Source organism: Pteropus alecto, unplaced genomic scaffold (assembly GCF_000325575.1).
Source record: "Pteropus alecto unplaced genomic scaffold, ASM32557v1 scaffold109, whole genome shotgun sequence".
NCBI lineage: Eukaryota > Metazoa > Chordata > Mammalia > Chiroptera > Pteropodidae > Pteropus > Pteropus alecto.
Window position 1 is genome coordinate 1,982,563 of NW_006494608.1, and position 21,334 is coordinate 2,003,896.

The following is a 21,334-nucleotide window of genomic DNA, read 5'->3' on the forward strand; positions in this document are numbered from 1 at the left end:
TTATTTATAGGGTTTTTGCTTTGTGGTTTTCTGAAGCATCTGTTCAAAACGAACCATTCTGTTTTTCATTGCTTTAAGCCAGGTTGGCATAGCTGTGAACAACCAAGATGCAGCTGAGACAGGCTGACAAATGACTTTGAAGTTGTCTTTCATTGTGTTCCCATTGCTCATTCTTTAAGTCATCCTCCTCCTAGTTCTCCATTCAGCAGATTTGCACAACCTAACATCCTCAATCCTTCATCTGTGACCAGTTTAGTTAAGCTATTATCGATTATTAAATTTAAAAAACCCTTTTTGTTAAAACAGTATTTTCATTTTACGAGTTTATGATGCTATTCTAGTTTCCATTGTCATATTCAATTCCCTGCAAGCCTAACTTTATGATCTTTAGACCATTAAGCATTTGAGTGTTAGCCTATGGGGGGTATAAATCACATAGAGATTTTTTTTTTTTTTAAGCCTACAGCACCTGGTTGTCCTAGGTGGTCTCCCATCCAAGTACTAACCAGGCTCAACTCTGCTTAGCTTCCGAGATCAGATGAGATTGGTTGTGTTCAGGGTGACATGGCCGTAGACGGGGATTTTTTAAATGTATACTACAGCAATTTTCCTAAGAAAAGGTAGGGAGAAAGAAGAAGTGGTTTTGAAACTGTGCTTAATGAAGTGAGACTGCAGGCTGCCGGGATGTGGTAATACAAACCTGGGTGTTTCTAAATTCAGCTTGGATCCTCTCGAGTTGTAGATCCACATAGCAACTGCCATAAGCACCACTGGTACTTCATTCAAACTGACCAGGTCCAAAATGGCACTTATTTTCTGCACCTTCCCCCATTCCATCCTAACTCTTTACCTCATTTGGTAAAATCTACCTCAATCCTCCTCAGAAGGCAAAACATGGTATCATGGCCACTTCCCTTCACTTACCCAGGATCTGACCTCACCAATCAATTATCAAATCAGTTGATCTTGTCTCCTGAATATTTTAGGAATCTATCTTTGGATGCCCACCACCACTCACATAATGGTCCTCTTATCCTAGTCTCTTCTTGATTTCTCTAATGGCTGGTTTACCAGCAATCTGCTTGCCATGGTGCTCCTCCCAACTAATCTGTCCTCCACCCACAGCTTATATTGTACAACTATCCTGGGTCATTATTCATTGCCCCACCACGCTAGGATAGTCCTCATCATCTGGCTGTTGCTTCTCCAGCTTCATCTTTTTCAGTAACAGGCTTGAACTTCTAAGTCCTGTAATTACCACTCAGACTTCTCAACACATTATTTGTCCTCGTGCTGCATGACCTTTCTGTTAGGATCTCGATTTGTCATTCCATCCCCTATTTTTGTCCTAGAAAACCCCTGTTTATCTTTAAATTCTAACACAGAGTTAGTAAAGTCATCCATTCTTTCCTCTGTATACCTTTACATACCATACTTCCAATCATAATTATATACTTTCATGTCTGTCTACCCACAAGAATGGGCATTCCTTAAATGGGTCGTGCCAAGCACGGACTTGGTACTCAATCTGGAGGCAGGAGGGTGTAGATAAGAGAATAAATGTCAAAGAGATAAGGCTCTGGAGCCTTATCAAATATGTGGCTAACAATCTATTTCGAATCTGTGGAAAAATTTAAATAAAGCAACCGATTCTGTGCAACTACTTCTAACTTAAGCTACCAAATCACAGGGTGGGGCCGCAGAATGATCTCAACGCCACATCAGACCTGCAGTGTCGTAGGGCGCTGGAGCCCGCTCAGAAAAGGCTCCAGACAATCCGCGGAAGTGAGTTCTCCACAGATTCGCTGTTAGATATGAGGCCCGGGGCAGGCGACTGACCCATCTCCTAGGATTCGGCCTACGACCAGCCACTTCGCCGGCTCCACTCCAGGAAACCCCCGCCAGAGGCCGGACAGGCCTCCAAACTAGGACACCCCGGGAGAAGGGGCTGCCCCCCAAAAGCAAGATGGCGGCCTTTGATCTCCCTTCCTTCTCCCAAGAACGCCCTTCTTGCTCCCAGAAGAGAGACAAGGACATAGCGACGCCGAGATCCGGGAATCTCCACGAGGCCGCGTCCACTCCCGGGCCCCCGGGAGGTGACTTCACCTTGTCGGGCGCAGGGAACGCGGCGGGGCGGGAGGTTGGAGGGGGGAGGAGGAAGGAACACCCGAAAGGCAGCTCAGCCTGCGTTCAGCACGCAGAGGGTAGACACCGGATAACCTGCACCTTCCCAACCATTGTTCTCCAGCCCGGCCCCAGACACCCTCCTCTCTGCCTAGGACAGGAAATCCCTCCCCCTCCAGCCCCTCCCTGCTCTCCAGCGCCCCGGAAGTGATCTGCAGCAGCTGCTGCAGAGCGGCCAGGAGGAGGGTGGAACTCTTGAGAGCCGGGCGCCCGGAGTTCTCCTCCTCCTGCCGCCCAGGCTCCACCGCCGCCTGTCGGACTCCTCCTCCTGCCGCTCCCGGCGTGGAGTGTCCCGGACAAGGGCCGAGAACTCTGGCCGGAGCCAGCTCAGTCGCAGCTTCCGGAGCCCGCAGGGCGGTAGACTGGTTTGCAGTGCAGGTGAGCGATGCTCGCCTGGGCCACTGCAGGACGGGTGCGGGCCGCCGAAGGGGCGGTGGCAGGGGGTGGGGGTCCTGACGGGGGTGGGTGGAGGCCCAGAATCAGGGCCGGCCGCCGAGATTGCACGTCCCGCGTTCTGCCCGGGAACGAGCTGCCGGACGAGTCTGGGCTGGAATCTGGAGCGCGGTGTTCGCCGCTCTGCGGGCAAGTGCACCCCGGAGGACGGGAGGCTGCGGCGAGTTCCCCACGCCCGGCACCCGCTCCAAGCTGGCCTCGTCGTAAGGTCACCTCGCATCTCTGACTCCACGCGCGTAGGTCCCCGCTTGGGCGGTGCCCGCGACCTGGGCGACCCGCCGTCGCCACCTATGTCCCCGCGCCTCACTCCGCCCCTCTCCTCTCCTTCTCTTTCTTTCCATTCCTTGCATGTACTAGAGCAGTTACATTTTAAGCATCCCCGCCAGGGTTTTGTGCCAGTTAAAAGAATGGCTTTTTCAGACTGAAGTCTACATTTTCCTCACTGACCCGAATAACTGGCCCTAGGCTCTTGGACAGGTTGGCCCATATTTGGGTAATTCGACCTTTAAATAGAGGAAGAGAATATAGATATTTTCAGTGAGTGTTTCCTCCGTCGTTCGTTCCTGAAAATTTTCCAGAAGTGGAAGGTGTGATTTGTATGAGTTAGCCTGGGTATATGTATGTAAGTGGGCTGGGGTGACCACGCAGAGAGGTGGCAGTGTTGTTTCAAGGTTTAGGGAGGATTAAGGAGTTAACTGGCCTTTGCTCGGAAACCAGAATGTCCAGACTTTTGAGAGCGCATCTAAGTGTCATTGAGGTTGTGTGAGAGAGAACTCCAGTGCCACGCCCTACGTGTCAAGCTGAAAAGCACCTAATTTACAAATTGTGTTTGGTGGCTGTGGTAGGGGGAAGCCTTTATAAAACATGTGTCAGAGATTAATTCTAGTCTTGAAAGTAAATTACAACTTTAGTCATGTTCCAAAAGTTGGGTAACAATTTTCATTAGTTAATTCAGAGTGGAGAACATTCCTTTTAGCTTATACATTTGTATTATACTAATACAATTAGTATAAATGTATTATACTAATACATTTAAATATATCTTATTTATGTTTTTGTCTATTAATACAGTATTACAATAAAATGATTGTGACTGTAAATACGTTATTTTTTAGAATGAATACCTTCAGAGCAGAAGCTATGTCTTACTCATCCCTGTGTTTCCATTCAATGTGGCCTAGAATATAGAAGTTGTTTATTCATTTCTTCACTAAATAAATGAATGCATGGGTGATCTCACAGTTGCCGCCCAAGAATCATTTATTATGTTGGTCTAGGGGTTTTTTTTGTTGGTGTTTTTGTTTCTTGACACATACAGACTTTGCTGTCCTTCCAAAACTGTATCCTCCTCTGACAGGGTAAACTTATATTTGGGGTATTGTGATTGAGCACTGTAATAAGTTGTATTCCCAGTACTACTTGAGCATGTTTGTCCAAGGTTATCAAGAAATTTCCTGGTGATAGTAGGTTTAAGTTAGAGTTGAGAATCATACCTTATCTTAATCAAAAAGAGGAAATTGGGAGTTACTACTGTTTGGAAAACCTGGGACATCACAGAATTGATTATAGTGGCTCATTTTTTCTCATGGATACATGAAAGCCTCTGACATCTTGATATGGCCTTGGCATGGTTTACCTACCAATAGCCACTTTCACATTTCTTTTCAGAGATTAAGATACTGGTCTCTAGTGTGTCTGCTGAGTGTACAGTCAGCTGTATCATGTATTTTGAAGCAGTTCTTCATACAACACTTTCTTCTCAGGGCTTTCAGGGAAAAAAGGGCTAATTATAGGAAAGAATCTTGTCTACCATTTTTGTGGGGGGATAATTTTTTTCTGTAGATCATTGGATTACTTTCACTTTAAGGAGGTCCAGATGAAAAAGTGCTGATATCTTCTTTCCAAATATCTGGTGTTGGTCCTGCGCTGGTTTTCCAAGCTCAGCTTCTATAGAATGTAAATAAATCTACCAGTATCACTTCTTGTGTGTGTGTGTGTGTGTGTGTGTGTGTGTACATACATACATACATACATGTATATGTGTATATGTATGTATACATCAGTGTAGTATGTTCTTGAACCCTGAGTAGTGAGGACAATCACCTAAAAATACTAGAGTAAGAGGCTGTTAATGAGGGAGAAGATTATGATTTTGAAGAAGGAGAGAGACAGTGTATAGTTTCCATTGTTTTATAAAATGTTTTAATTCTTGGACATAAAGGAGAAGGAAACCTGAAATTTGTCTTATTGACTTTACCACTGTACAGAGGTCAGATTTTCCTTTTTTAATTCATCAACCCTCCTGATAATAAGTCTTCATACATTGATTGCCTACCAAGCACTGTGATAAGAGTGTTACTTATATTATTTCTAATCTCCACAATACTTCTGCAAGATAGGTGGTTTGCCTACACTTTACTAAGGCTAAGTGAAGTTATATGCCAGGAGTTAGGCAGCTCGTGTGTAGTAGAGGCTGGATTTGAAAGTAAAAGTAATGATTTCTGAGAGCATTGGATATTGCAGTTAATCCTAAAAGGCTGAAGAAAACGAGATTCTGATTGAGCTGAGCTTCAGGAAAGCAGAGATTCTGTGGGGCCTGGGATTACTAGTGACCCTGGCCAGGTGGTCTCAGGCAGTAGCCACTCTTCTGTTTATCTCCAGTGTGTCTACAAATGCAGTGTTATCACCTTCTATCTGTTCTGTGATGAAAAAAAAAAAAATGGTTTTACATATTTTTTATAAGTGTCCTGGAAAAACAGAGTATTAGGAACTCAACTCTGGTGTTTGATGACTGCTTTTTACTTCTGAAGTATTTGAGATTTGAGAATATTATTGGAAACTTATTTGTAGTGACCTTTTCTGAAAGCACGTTTTTTGTTCGTTTGTTTTTCTTGCACTAAAGGAGATGGGGGAGAGGTTATGGGGGAATGGAAGAATGGTAAAAGTGGCAAAGGTGTACTGGGTCTGTTTTCACCATTTCAGACTATATGTTATTTTCTCTTTGGGTTTACGATGGAGACTTAAAGAAGACAGAACTCCTGTAAGCGTCTAACTGTATTCAGTGCTAGAATTCTCTTTACTCTTTTAGAGCCTGTGCAGTTTTTTTTTTTTTTTAAGTGCATTTTTAAATGGGTTTAATTTAAAGGATGTGTTCATCTCTTGGTTTAAGAAAAGTATATAGCTCTATGTAAAAAACAAGTCATTATCTAGCTCTCATTAATAACAGTTACTCTTTTTTTTTCTTTAGCTCGAAGACACCTTTCTTACTATCTTACTGCATTCATAAGGATTTGGTTATAATATAGAAAAAATGAAATTAAAGCTCTGAATTTTTAAAAGACTTGAAAGTAAAGTTTAGAAGAGATTTTGCATCTTTGATTTAATTATACCTGAAGGTGAAGATTTAATTCTTCATCGTCAAGAGAGTAGTCTGTACAGGGTAGTCTGTACAAGCTGAAAAAGCAAACTTTCATAAAACATTATGATACTGTTCTTAAGGGCTTTCACAATTAGAGTCCTGTATGAGATACATTAGACATAATGCTTGACAGAGTAGTCTCTTTGAAGTGTGGGATCCAATTTCATTGCTGAATTCACTTATTCAAACTGAATATCAGGGTTTGACAGTGTCACTTTGAAGAATAAAACAGCAAGATTGTGAAGTGACTTCTACTTCCAGATGCATTGTGAAGGTGGGACAGAGATCCTGGTTTTCACAAAGATCATGATTGTGGTCATCTGGGCCACAGGCACTCTCCTGCTTTATTAAGCATTTGAGTAGCTAGCATAGTAATCTATTGAAATTGGAGATTGCCACACTACTGAGTGATTGCAAATTCTTTAGTTCAGTTGCATTGTCTAGATCAACTCAGGATTACTGCAGCAACCTTTTATAGCCCCCTCTGCCAATTTTTTCTTCATACTTGGTTATCATATTACTCCCCTGCTTAAAACCCTTTTGTAGCTCCTTCTTGTCCATTAATGAAATACCACATTTCTTTTATCCTTAATCTGCAAAAGCTTCAAAATCTACTCCTTCCTTAACTTCAGAGCCTCATCTCTTTTCTTTCAGGATATATAGTTCCAGCAATACCAAACTTCTGGAATGCTAGCATTTTCTCAGTCCCTCATTTCCTCTTCCTGTAATTCTAGCTACTCCTTCCTGCAGCATAGTGTACTCTTGATCCTTAAGAACTCAGCTTGTATCTTGTCTCAGACTCCATCCCTTGGGGAAAAAAAGCAAAAAACAACTTTCAGGATTGGGCTAGTTGCTCCTCTCATGTGCTACAATAAAATCTATCACAGTGTTTACTGCGGACAGTGCCTTCATTAACCTACAACCCACAGTAACCTCATAACTGCATACACATGTACACTCTTAAAAGCCTTCACAGGCTTTTACCAGAAGTTCCCAAACTTTCTCAGTTCTCAGCAGCCTTATTATGTTAGTAATTTTTCACAGCATCCCTAGGTCAAAAGAAACACATACCTAGGTCAAAGGAAACACGAAACAGTTTATTTTCTCAAACAGTTAGGAACAAACAACTTAATAAGTATTTATGTCTTAACAATTCAGAAGCTATTTGAAAAAAATGATACACGTTAATTAAATAATGTTCATGCTTAACTGCATAGTACTCCATTGTTTGTACCATGGTTTATTCAACCAAAACTCCTATACTTAAACTTTTAAGTAATTTCCAATATTTTTGAATTACAAATGATGTAATAATGAAAAACTGCACATATGTACCTTTGTGTTGTTGGAAGTATGTCTTTAAGATATAGGATTTGTTAGATATTGCCAGATTTTTCTCCCTGTGCAGTGGTACTATTTTGAATTCTCACAAGTAGTATAAAAGAATACCACAGTCACCAACAGAATATGTTGCCAGGCTTTTGAGTTTCTACCAATCTAATAGGTGAGAAATGGTGTCCTGGTATACTTTTAATTTGCATTCCTCTTACTACAAGTGAATTGAAAATTTTTTTGTGTGTTTAAGGACCATTTTTTACATTTTAAAATTATCTGTTCGTGTCTACTTTCTAAATAATTTTTTATCTTATTTCCTCAGATTTTAAAAGTTCTTTATATTTAAGAATATTAGCCATTTAACTTGGACAAGTATGTTGTAAATATTTTGCCCACACATTTTTTGACTTTGTTTATGGTGGTTTCTTTTTGTTTTTGTCATGCAAAAGTTTGTTTTTGAGTAGTTAAATATATTAATATTAAATTTATTGCACCTGGATTTTTAGTCATTTTAAAAGCCTTTTCCTATCCCCAGGTTATAGAGAATTCACCCATGCTTTCTTTTAGTATTAAAAGTTTCATTTTCCACAGTTTGCTGATCCACTTGGAGTATGTTTCGTTATATGGTATGAGGGATGCATCTAATTTTATCTTTTTCCACATTATTATGCAGTTGTCTAGTGCCATTTATTTAAAAAAAAAGAAAATCCCCCTTTATCATATAAAAGATTTCTGTATGTAGTTGGATGCATTTTATTCTCTTGGATTGTCTGATGTTCATGCAATAGTGCCATACTATTTTAATCTTACAGGCCTTGTTTCTGGTAGGACTAATCCGCCCTTAAAACTTCTCCTTTTCAGTGTTTTCCTTGCTACTCTTGCATGTTTTATTTTTCCATGTGAACTCTAGCATCAATTTGTCTAAGTCTATTATAAAGCTCATTGGTTTCCTTTTTTTTTTTTTTTGCCAGTAGTATTTTTTAATTTTTTCAATTATAGTTGACATATTAGTTTCATATGAACAACACAGTAATTAGACATTTATATAACTTGTGAAGATTTGTCACCCAGATAAATCTGAGTACCTGTCTGATACCATATGTAGTTATTACAGTACTACTGACTATATTCCCCATGCTTTACCTCCCCATGACTACTCTGTAAATACCAATTTGTACCTCTAAAGCCCTTCTCCCTTCACTTATCACCTGACCCCACTCCAATCTAGCAGCCATCAAAATGATCTCTGTTTATGAGCTTGTTTCTATTTTGTTTGTTTATTCTGTTCTCTAGATTCCGCATATATGTGAAATCCTATGACATTTGTCTTCCTCTGTCTTACTCCACTAAGCACAGTACCCTCTAGGTACATTGATGTTGTTGCAGATGGCAAGATGTCATTTTTTTTATAACTGAATAATATTCCATTATATATATGTTCGATTTTTTTTATCCATTCATCCATTGATGGGCACCCAGGTTGCTTCCATATCGTGGCTATTGTAAATAATGCTGCAGTGAACATATAGATGCATGTGTTCCTTTAGAGTAGTATTTTGGGTTTCTTTTGACAAATACCCAGAAGTGGGATTACTGGGTCCTTCCTTTGTCTCTTGTTATAATCCTTGTTTTAAAGTCTGTTTTGTCTGGTATAAGTATTGCTACGCCAGCCTTTTGTTTGTTTCCATTCATGAAATATCTTTCTTTATCTCTTTGTGTGTGTCTCTCAATCCGAAGTGGGTCTCTTGTAGGCAGCATATGTAAGTAAGGTTATATTTTGTCCATTCATCCACACATGTCCTTTGATTAGAACATTTAATCCATTTTACATTTAAACTAATTATTGCTAGATATGTAGTTATTGCCATTTTATTCATATTTTTGATGTCTTCTTCTTCCTCTTCCTCTTCTTTTTTCTTCTTTCTCCTTCAAGAAGTCTCAAACATTTCTTGTAATACTGTTTTTGTGGTGACAAACTCCTTTAGCTTTTTTTTTTTTTTTTTTGGTCTGGAAAGTTTTTTATCTGTCCTTCAATTCTAAATGCTAGCTTTGCTGGGTAGAGTAATCTTGATCAAGGAGGTCCTTGCTTTTCATTACTTTGAATATTTCATGCCAGTCCCTTCTGGCCTGCAAAGTTTCTGTTGAGAATCAGCTGACAGTCTTATGGTAGCTCCCTTGTAGGTAACTACTTTTCTCTTGCTGCTTTTAAGATTCTCTCTTTGTCTTTAACCTTTGGCATTATAATTATTAGTTTGGGCCTCTTTGGATTCATCTTGTTTGGGACTCCGTGCTTCCTGGGCTTGTATGTCTTATTTCCTTCACCAGGTTAGGGAAGTTTTCAGTCATTATTTCTTCAAATAGGTCTTCAATCCCTTGCTCTCTCTCTTCTCTATATCTGGTATCCCTATAATATGAATATTGGTATGCTCGATGTTGTCCCAAAGGCCCTTTAAACTATCCTCATTTGGGGGGGTGGGGGATTTTTTCATTTTGCTGTTCCGATTGGGTATTTTCTGCTACTGTATCTTCCAAATTGCTGAATCGATGCTCTGCTTCATCTAATCTGTTGATTCCCTCTAATGAATTCTTTATCTCAGTTATTTGTATTCTTTATTTCTGACTGGTTCTTTTTTATGATTTCTGTCTTCATTTTTATGTTTCCTATCTCTCTGACATTCTCACTGAATCATTGAGCATTCTTATAACTGTGTTTTGAACTCTACATCTGGTGGATCAATTGTCTCCATTTTTAGTTCTTCCAGAGCTTTGTGTTGTTTTCACTTGAGACATGTTTCTTTGTCTCCTCATTTTGGCTGCCTTCCTGTGTTTGTTTCTATGTATTAAGTAGAGGTGCTATGTCTCCTGGTCTCAATAGAGTGGGCTTATGTAGTAGGTGTCCTGTGGGGCCCAGTCTCCCTGGTCGCCTGAGCTGGGTGCTCCAGGTGTGTCCCTTGTGTGAGTTTTGTGTGCCATCCTGTTGTAGTTGAGCCTTCGTTGCTGTTCGCATATCAGTGGGAGGGGCTGACCCTCAGTCTGATTGGTTGGAAGGACTGACCTGTGATTACAGAGGAGGAGCTATTGTGCAGGGGCTGACCCTATGGAGCAGGATATGTTTTAACAGGACTCTAGTACCTGCACAGTCTGCCCTTTGGCTGTATTGTTTGTGGACTTGGTTAGGTGGTTCTCTGATGTGGTCTGAAGCTGGCCACCAGATGTGTTGGTTCTGGGGCCCCATAGGAGGGGCTCTGTTGCCGGCCATGTTCAGCCACTTGCCTGTGTTCTGCCCCGAGGCCACTTGGTATGAGCTACAGAATGATCTGCAGGTAGTTGCCACTTTTGCTGGGCTTGGTGATACCTGGGAGAAGGTAAGCCGTAAACCAAGGCCAGCTGCCACTAGTGTTGGGCTTGGGGCTGCTTAGCAGGAGGTATGGGCATGCTGAGGCCAGATGCTATTTAAGGGTTGTGAAGATTTTAGGAAAGTCTACAGCATGAATCATTGTTATTTTTATTGGTTTAACTTACAGAAAACTGATATATTGAATAGTGTTGAGACAAGTGATGTGTTTTCATTTTCTTAAATCTACTTTAGGTGAATGGTTTATAGCTTTATTCATATAAGTTTTGAACATTTCTTACGTTTATTATATCTTTTTTGTTGGTATTATAAATAGAGTTTTTGTAGCTGTTCTTTCTTCTAACAGGTTATTCATGTATTTGAATATTGCTGAGATTTCTGGAGTTTTCCTGATACCATGCTGAATTCTTATTGTTTGAATTACATTTATCATTGCTTTTCTTAAACCCAGTTTTACTGTTGTGTCACTTGTAGATAGAAATTTTATCCCTTTTCCAATTTATGCCTCAATATTTACCTTATCTAATCTCATTGATTAATATCTCCAGAACAGTGTTAAATAGCAGTATTACAGTGTCTTTAATAGTTATGCTGATTGCTTTATTATATTATCTCTGTGGATATACAAAGATGTACATTTGTATATTAATTTAGCTGTGGATATTTCAAAGACTGTACTCCTTTACTATCTCTGTAAGAGATGCTGAATGAAGGTGGATGTGTAAGAGGCAGGAAAGATGGACTTTCTTGGTGAGCAGCAGCAAAGTACAACGATGAGCAAGGTTAGGACTGCTCTGTGGTTTCCTAGTTCATACAACCAGTCCTGAGTTTTGTTCCTGCTTCACACAGTTCTTCCAAACTTCACTCAACCAATCATGCATTCCACAGATGACCTCTAGGCTAAAGCTGCCATAGGCCTATGAAAATCTAAGGCAGGGGACCCCAACCCCTGGGCTGTGGACCAGTACTGGTCAGTGGCCTGTTAGGAACCGGGCCACACAGCAGGAGGTGAGCAGCAGGCCAGCTAGAAAAGCTTTATCTGTATTTGCAGGTGCTCCTCCTAGCATCATTGCCTCAGCTCTACCTTAGATCAGCAGGCATTAGATTCTCATGGAAGTACTGGTCCCTGGTTCTGAAAAGGTTGGGCACCACTGATCTAAGGGTTCCCTTTTAGATTTTCACAGTCTTATGTGGTTTCTGTATTTTGCACATGAATTAGGCTCACCTTGTTTTGATGTGGTTATGACTCGAGTCCTTGAATCTGTAGGTTATGTGGTGAGGCAGGTGTGTAGATGAGTTTATCCATTAGGGTGGCCTAGAGTACACAGCTGTGGGGCAATTCTAGAAAAGTTTGTAGAGCCTGGATCATCTGACTTTGAGGCACTTCTTTCTCCAGAATTTATTTGTGAAGGCCCAGTTTTATGGCTGGAAGTAATGTGCTGGTGTGGAATCAGTTGTTGGCCCAACATCTTGCATACATTTCATCCACGCTATTATGGACACATACCAGTATTCAAACTTCCAAATTCTGGAGTGTTTTCATTTCATGCCTCTAACTTATCTAGAAAGTTCAAAAATAACATACTTTCTGTGGATTCTTATTCAAGTTTATCTGGGTCCATGCGTGAACTACCAGTTCACATCTTATTGACTGTCTATGCCATTCTAAGTATTTCCTTTCCCAGGAGTGCTGGGTGGTAGGAAATTTACTAATTTCTTGTTTCTTGTGCTGAGGAGCTCCTCTCTAGAAGTTTCTGCAATTCTTGATTCATGGCCTATTGTCCGCCTTCACTGTCCCAGGAGTGCTGGTGGGTGGGTTGTTTAATAATCTCTTCTTGTCTATAGGTTGAGGAGCTCTCACCAGGTGACTACTCTTGGTTCATGGCCGGTTGTCCATCCCTACTTTTCCTGGCACCCATGCTGCCTTTTATTCTCTGGGTTTTGCTGCCTAACTGGCGTGCAGTTTGGGATGAGAGGGACTCCCTACCTTGAAGACCCTTAGGTCTCACACTCTGGTACACGCTGCCACCCTGATGGCAGGGTTTGGGCAGAAGGTTGATCTTTTCTGTTCCTTCTTTTTTTCCTTACTTCTCCCACACCTACCTTTTTACTCTGAGGACAAGCTGTCTCCCCTCATCTTTCTGCCTAAGACATTTTGTCTGTGACAGAAAATCTTCATCCCCTGAGGACTTAGGTTTCTGAGACACCAACCCTAGTGTCTTAATGCTTGGATTATTGGTAACTTTCCCACTACTACTTTGTTAATCACTAATGTCTCCCTATTTCATGTGTTTAAACACTACAACTAAGATAATTTTCTATGTCTGTTATTTAATTCTTATTTGCTGCTAGCAGTTTTTAGTTTTCTTAGTACTTCAGAATATAATAAAACTTGATCTTTTGCTCTGCTCATCTTTTCTTATCCTTCTCTTTGGTCTATTTTTATGTATTATTTTGTTTTGAAGTTGATATTTGGTTATAAATACTTGAATTTTTTGTACATTCATTGATCATTTATATTTTTTATGCTATGAATTAATTGCCTTTTTATGTCCTTGGCTTATTTTGGGGAAGTAGGGGGCTGGTGTTTTTTTTTTATTATTTGTAAGAAGTTTATTGAGATAATAATTCATATACCATAAACTTTACCTTTTAAAGTATACAAATCCAGTGGTTTTTAGTAGAGTTGTAGAGTTGTGCAACCATCATCACTGTCTAATTTGAGACCATTTTCATGACTCCAAAAAGAAACCTAATGCACATTAGCCATCAGTCCTGATTCCCTCCACGCCTCCCGCCTTCCCCCAACCCCCACCCCACCCATTGAGCCCTAGGCAACTACAGTTGACTTTTGAATAACGCGGGGAGTGGGGAATCGGGGAGATTAGGGGTGTAGACTCCTGTGTATTCAAAAATTTGTGTTTATCTTTTCACTCACCCCTAATTTAACTACTAGTAGCCTACTGCTCACTAGAAGTCTAACCATGACAGAAACAGTCTATTAACATATTTTGTATGTTATATACAAATAATATATATTATACTATATTCTTAAAGTAAGCTAGAGAAAAGAAAATGTTATTAAGAAAATCATAAAATATATTTACAGTACTCTATGTATTTATTGAAAAAAAATCCATAGGTAAGTGGACCTGCAAATTTCAAACCTGTGTTTTTCAAAGGTTAGCTGTACCAATCTACTTCCCTGTGTACAGATTTGCCTATTCTGGACTCCGTATATGGAATCATACAGTATGTAGACGTCTTTTAAAAGGAAGTATAATTGACATATAACATCAGGTGTACAACATAATAATTTTACATTTGTATATATTGTGAAATGATCACAGTAAGTCTAGTTAACAGTCATCACCATACATAATTACAAAATTTTTTTCTTATGAGAACTTTTAAGATTACTCTCTTAATAACTTCCAAATATGCAGTATGGTATTATTAACTATGGTCACCATGCTGTTAAATCCTCATGACTTACTTATTTTTTAGCTGGAAGTTTGTACCTTTTAACCCTTTTCACCCATTTTGCCCTGCCTCTGGCAACCAGGAGTCTGATCTCTATAATTAGGAGCTTGGGTTTATTCTCTTCCTCCCTCCCTCCTTCCCTCCCTCCCTCTCTCTTTTTAGATTCCACATGCGAGATCATATGGTATTTGTCTGTCTTGGACTGACTTATTTCACTTAGCATAATGCCCTCAAGTTTCATCCATGTTGTCATAAATGGCAAGACTTTGTTCTTTTTATGGCTGAATAATATTCCTGTGTATGTGTATCATATTTTCTTTATCCACTTAGATCAATGGACTCTTAGGTTGTTTACATATCTCAATTACTGTAAATAATGCTGCAATGGACATAGAGTGTGTTTAATATTTTGAGGAACTGCCAAACTTTTCTAAAGCACCTACACTATTTTACAATCCCCCTATCAGTGTGTGAGATTTCCTAGTTTTCCTACATCTTCACCAACATTCGTTATTATCTATCTTTTTTATTATATCCTTCCTAGTGGATAAGAGTCCTGTCTTCTTTCATCTGCTAGTGTACTGTGTCTAATCTTTCCTGTATATATGAAGTAATCTGTGTTTTTGCACAACATGGCTTTTCCTCCTTGGATATTTTAGTTCGAGGTCCAATTCCAAGAATGTTTTCTTTATTGTAAAAACTATAAATGTGACTTATGTTTGAACTTTCAGATGAACTTTTCTTCTGATACTTGATAAGATTTCTATTTTACATTACTGTGTCTGATGAGTTTCAAGCTATTAAAACTTTAAATTGTTATAAGCACACTGTTACAAATTGTGACATAGCAAATAGTAAGACAAAATGCCTTACTAGAGTAGTAAAGGGGAATTATTTATAATGAACACTGACACTGTTTTGAAGAATTGTTAGTGCAGTGTTGACTACAAAATTGAGGAATCCCAATTGTGGATAGACCAGAGTAACCAAAGATGATGCTAGGTTTAGTCCTATGTTTCTATTCCTATCCTTACCAGGAAGGTGCAAAATATAAGTAACTAAAATTTTTAAAATTCAAATTTAGCACTTTTGCATACATGACCTCATTTGATCTTTACATCAGCCAAGTGACATAGGCAGGATGGGTGCTCTTCCAGATGGAAAAATCTACAGTTTTCTTGCATACATCCATAACTTAAAGATCTCAGCGCCAACTAATAACTATGTTGCTTTATATTAAGCTATTATTTTTAAAAGTATTTGTTATCAATAGCATTTTCTAAAAGCTCTAGTTTGCTAAGTCTCTGCATAATTATTTTATATTTTTAGTTCTAATTTGTTCCCTCTGTTCTTTATGTATGTTAACATAGAGACCAAAGAGATGACAGTCTTTATACATCAACTATGTGGCTCTTCTGATATGCAGAGAACTGTATTCGTTATTCTTTTTACACTTGGTTATATTTTAAAATAAGAGTGTTCTCCCTCCCCAATTTGAATTTTGAAACATTTCAAACCTGTAAAAAAGAATAGTATATTGAATGCCTATATTCACCAATTACCGATCATTGTTTTGCCACATTTGGTTTATCTAAGTATAAATGCTTTTATTTTTCTGAACTATTTGTAAGAAGGTTGGACACATCATGAAACTTGACCTCTGTATCTTGCATCTTCAGAAAATAAAGGCATGTTCTTGTATAATCATAATACTGTTGTAACGCCTAAGAAAACTAGTGATAATTCAATACATCATCTGATATCTAGTCTGAATTCAGATTTCCCTAATTGTTGCCAATGTCTTTAATAGCTATTTTTCCCCTGATCCACATCCAAACCAAGATTCATGTTTTCTCTTTGCTTATTGTGTCTTCTTTTTTTCCAGCTTTATTGAAATGTAACAGATAATTAGTTGCTCATATTTACATTGTACAGTTCAATGAAGTTTTTTCGATTATAGTTGGCATAAAATGATATATTAGTTTCAGTTGTATAGCATAGTGATTAGAGATCCACATAACTCGCAAAATGATCACCCCACTAAATGTAGTACCTCTCTTCCCCCTTACATATCTATTACAACATCATTAACTATTTTCCTTATGCTACACTTGATATCGCCATGTCTATTTTGTTACTATCCATTTGTACTTCTTAATCCCTTTGCCCTTTTTCACTATTTCCCCAACCCCCTCCTACCTAGTAGCCCTCAAAATATTCTCTGTATCTATGAGTTTATTTCCATTTTGTTGTCATTGTTGTTTATTTTGCTCTTTAGATTCCACATGTACGTGAAATCATGTGGTATTTGTCTTTCTCTATCTGACTTCATTCTGCGCAATACCCTCTAGGTCCATCAAGGCAATATCTTTTTCCATCCCTTTCCTTTTAGTCTGTGTGTGTCTTTCAATCTGAAGTGAGTCTCTTGTAGGCAGCATATGTAAAGGTCTTGTTTTCTTATCCATTCAGCCACTCTATCTTTTGGTTGGAGCACTTAACTCTTTTCCATTTGAGGTACTTGTTGATAAATATGTAGTTATCATCATTCTTTATTCATGTTTTTGATACATTTTTTTTCTTCTTAAAGACATCTCTCCTATAATTCCTGTAATACTGGTTTGGCGTTAATGAATTCCTTTAGCTTATTTTTGTCTGGGAAGCTCTTTATCTGTCCTTTGACTCTAAATGATAGCTTTGCTGGATAAAGTATTCTTGGTTGTAGATCCTGGGTTTTCGTCACGTTGACTATGTTGTGCCAAGCCCTTCTGTCCTGCAAAGTTTTTTTTGAGAAATCAGCTGCCAGTCTTATGGGCTCCCTTGTAGGTAACAGACTGCTTTTTTCTTGCTGCTTTTAAGGTTCTCTCTCTGTATTTAACCTTTGGCATTTTGGTGATGATGTGTCTTGGTGTGGGCCTCTATGAGTTCATCTTTTCTGGGACTCTCCGAGCTTCCTGAGGTGGTATGTCTATTTCCTTGACCAGGTCAGGGAAGGTTTCCATCATTATTTCTTCAAATAGCTCTTCAACTTCTTGCTTTCCTTCAGGTACCCCTGTGACACGGATATTTTTACCATTAGATTGTGTCCCATAGGCTCCTTAAGTTATTATTATAGTCTTGGCTTCTTTTTTCTTGCCGTTCTGATTGCATGTCCTTGGCTTCCCCATCCTCTATATCGGTGGTTTGATCCTCTTCTTCCTCCACTCTGTTGATTCCCTCTAATATACTCTTCATCTCAGATAATGTGTTCATTTCTGACTGGTTCCCTTTTATAATTTCCATTTTCATTTTTATGCTTTTTATCTCTTGTTAAAGTTCTCACTGAGTTCATCTACTCTTCCCCTAAATTCATTGAGCATCTTTATAACCAGTGTTTTGAACTCTGCCTCTGTGAGATTGCTTGACTCCATTATTCCTGGATCTCTGTTCTGTTCTCTCATATGGTTTCTGCTTCTTTGTCTTCCCATTTTGGCTGCCTTTCTGTGTTGCGTCTGTTTCTATATACTAAGCAAAGTTCCTAAGGCTCCCGGTCTTATTAGCATGACTTTGTGTAGTAGGTGTCCAGTGGCACTGTCCTGAGAGGAGCTCAGCTGTAGGCCAAGTTTAGCCCCAGCCTGTGCCCCTCTGGCTACCTGTTAAGACTCAGCAAGCAATCCACACATGCTGCGCCTCATTTGCCTCAAGAGGCTACGCCAGAAACCATGGTTAGCTGCCTCCAGTGTGAGTCTTGGAGTTGGCTTAGCAAGGAGCACTGGACTCACAGAGGACACAACTCAATGTGGCTTGGGTGGGGCCGTGAGTTGGGGGAGGTGGAGTTTCAGGGAATCCTCTGGACGAGCTACCTCAGTTGCCCAGATTGATGATGTCTCAGCAATGGCGATGCTGAGTCTGCATACTGGAAAGAAGGGCTCAACAGAGGAACAATGGATACTGCTGTTACTTTTGCCCGAGAGAAAGCCTCCAGCCCTTGCTCCCGCAACTCAGTGTCCCCTGTAAGTGTCTGGTGCCCCCAGAACAGCCGACCTGGCACTGGTTCTCAGAGCAGGTCTGTCACCATGAAAGTCCGCTCATGGACAGTGCCCTTTAAGCAGCATCTGCAGCTGCCAGTAGCATCAGTCCCACTCAGCCCCTCAGGACCAGGCAGCCTCACATCTTTGCCGCTTCCTACCTCCTATCGTTGCAGGGTGATTTATTTCTTATTTCAGAGTGATTTCTCCCTAGTCGTAGTGCTTCTGTTCATCTAGATACCAGGCAACTCTGCTTGCTGTTTGCTTCATGTTTGTTAAAACTGATTTGGTTGCAAGAGGGATGAACCAAAGCCTTTCTCATATAAGCCATTTTTTTAGACCTACTGTGTCTTCTTTAGTCTTTTATTTAATTTTTTTCTAATGAACATTTTTGAGATATAATTTACATATAAAATTTACCCATTTTAGGTTTCTAGTGATTTTTAGTAACTACTGAGTTGTATGATCATCACCATAATCGTGTTTTAAAACATTTTTCATCACTTCAGTAAAATCTCTTATGCCCATTTGTAGTTAATCCTCATTCCCATCCCCACCTCTGGACAACCAATTAGCTTACATATGTCTCCATAGATTTGCCTTTTCTGGACAATACATATAAATAGAATATGTAGTCTTTTTGGATTTCTTTTACTTAGTATATTTTTCTGGTCCATAATGCTGAATATGTGTCAGTAGTTCTCTCCTTTTTATTAATAAATAGTAAGTATTCCATTCTATGAATATACCACATTTTGCTTATCCGTTTGCCAATTGATGGATATTTGGATTGTTTCCTTTTTTTGGTTATTATGAATAATCTGACATGAACATTAATGTATAAATCTTTGTGTGGACATGTTTTCATTGCTCATGAGTATATGCCAAGGAGTGAAATTGCTAGGTTGTATGGTATATTTAAGTTTAATCTTCTAAAAAACTGCGAAATTGTTTTCCAAAGTGATTGCACATTTCGGATTCCCACCAGAATTTTTGGGGATTCCCATTTCTCTGCATTGTTATAGTATTTATTATTATTGTCATTCTAGCGGATATAAAATGATCTTATTGTGGTTCTGATTTGCATTTTTCTAATGACTAATGGTGTTGAGCATCTTTTCATGTGCTTTTCATTAGCCATTCATATATTTCTTTAGAGAAATGTCTACTCACATATTTTGCCTGTTTTTTAAAATTCGGTTATCTTCTCATTATTGAGTCGAAAGAATTCTTTATGTGTTCTGGATAAAAGTCCTTCAACAGATATGCAGTTTGCAAAGATTTTCTTCCACAGAGTGCTGTGGTTTTTTGTGATGATGTTTACCATGAACAGTGTTTAATTTTTCTGATTTGCCCTGGGTCTTTTTTGGAGGATTGGAATAAAAGCTAAATCTTCTGTTCTTAATTCTTCCATGTGCTTAGTACTGAAGCAGAGTCAATAGTTAATGACAATGATAGTCACCTTCGTCTACATTCTGCAGTTAAGCAGAGGGAAACTCTTCCCTTCTCAACCACAAGAAGCAAATAGAGATACCATAGATATTAGGGCTCTTTTAGTTGCAAGAGCCAGAAATCCAGTTTAAGCTACCTTAAGCGCAACAGAATTTTGCTGTTTTTCTCTCCCTTCCTCAACTCTGCTCCTTTCTTCATTGTACTGGCAGACTCTCTTCATGTGGTAGCCATCTTCATCTTGACTCAGTCCTTCCCAGAACAGCAGAAAGAGCCAATCTTCTTCGCTAACCCTACCAGAAAAGCCCAAGGACTACTCTGGCCAGCCTGGGTCTCTTGTCCTGCTTTGAGGGAAGTGGAACATCTTGATTTACAGTCCTGTTGTAAACCAATAAGAAGAGGGGAAGTTCTTTCTAGAGAAAGGGGTGCTGGCCAAACAATCATATGTCTGCTTCTTTAGGGGTGTCATGTCATCTTTTGCCCACTGCTGTAAGATTAAACCAAAAGTAATGAATAGAAGGTTAACATATGGAGTATTTGGGGCGAGGGGGGATCATATTAGTTATCTGATTAACTTTAAATTAGCCTTTACTAGTAGCATTTTTTCTTATCTGAATAAATTTATGTCATCTTTGGTTTAAATTAAAATGTTCTACAGACCTCTTCCTGCCTCCCATAGAGGTAAGGGGATGATAACCTACATTAACAATGATAATAATTTGATAATATTTTGCACTTCTCTTGAGCGTTCCTTTATGTAGTTTTCTTTAGATCTCTGAGTGGGGGTTGTACCAACTGTCTTGGAGTTCCCACATTCCTACAGATTGGTGAACTCAATTTTTTATAATTAGTTTCCTTCCTCTCCTTTTTCATTTACTTGGACTCTCAAGTTCTGTCAGTGTCCATATGTTATATGATTCATCTTTGAAGTGTTTTTTTTTTTTAAGTAAAGATAGTTGCCAGTTATTTTTCATGGCATTGGATATATGATGTGTATGCTGATGGTAATGATGCTGTTGATGTAGTTGTGATATTCCTGCTCAAAAAAGGAAATCTTTTTTTTTTTAATAAGTACTAATATCTTCATTATGGAAAGGAAATCATTTTTATCACTTAAAATGTTTCTTATCTAAACTTTTAATAGATATAAGTGATATGTAAATAATATCATGAAGTTGAACAAATAACTTTGGGTACTGTGTGGCTTTGGCGTTGCTTCCATACTCTTTCAGTACTCTTCAGGATTTATTTTCTGTATGAAAATGAGAACTTTTGGTCTTAGATTGTGTATATAAATCATATAATCTCTCATAGAATTAAAACAGGCCTTAAAAAGTCATCTATTATATTCTTCTACCCATTACAAAAATCTCCTCAAAACTACCCAACTACTAACCGTTGCTTAAACACTTGTAATGATACTGTGTAAATCTGCATCATTTGGGGGCATTTTAATTTAAAAATACATCCTTTTTTCGACCTGAAGTCTGTTGTCCTGTGACGTTTTGTTCCATCTGTTAACAGAATTGAGAGTAGTCATTTTATATATACTCTTGTTAAAATAATCGAAGATGACAGTCATTCAGCTCCCTTGCTGGCTTCCCAGGTGTCTGCCTGTTCAGTGCATACATTCCTCATTTTTTTTTTTTTTTT

General features: G+C 38.9%; 1 protein-coding gene and 1 pseudogene across 1 annotated transcript in view; one reads left to right on the forward strand and one right to left on the reverse strand.

The window, feature by feature from the left end:
• Window positions 1-457: 457 nt before the first annotated feature.
• On the reverse strand, window positions 458-576 carry LOC112473583 (annotated as a pseudogene).
• Window positions 577-2,334: 1,758 nt separating this feature from the next.
• RALA (RAS like proto-oncogene A) overlaps window positions 2,335-21,334 on the forward strand; it is a 68,168-nt gene continuing 49,168 nt past the window's right edge. The window contains exon 1 of the mRNA XM_006925342.3: window positions 2,335-2,562. The gene's annotated coding sequence lies outside the window, so the exon portion shown is untranslated. The remainder of the gene's footprint in view (window positions 2,563-21,334) is intronic.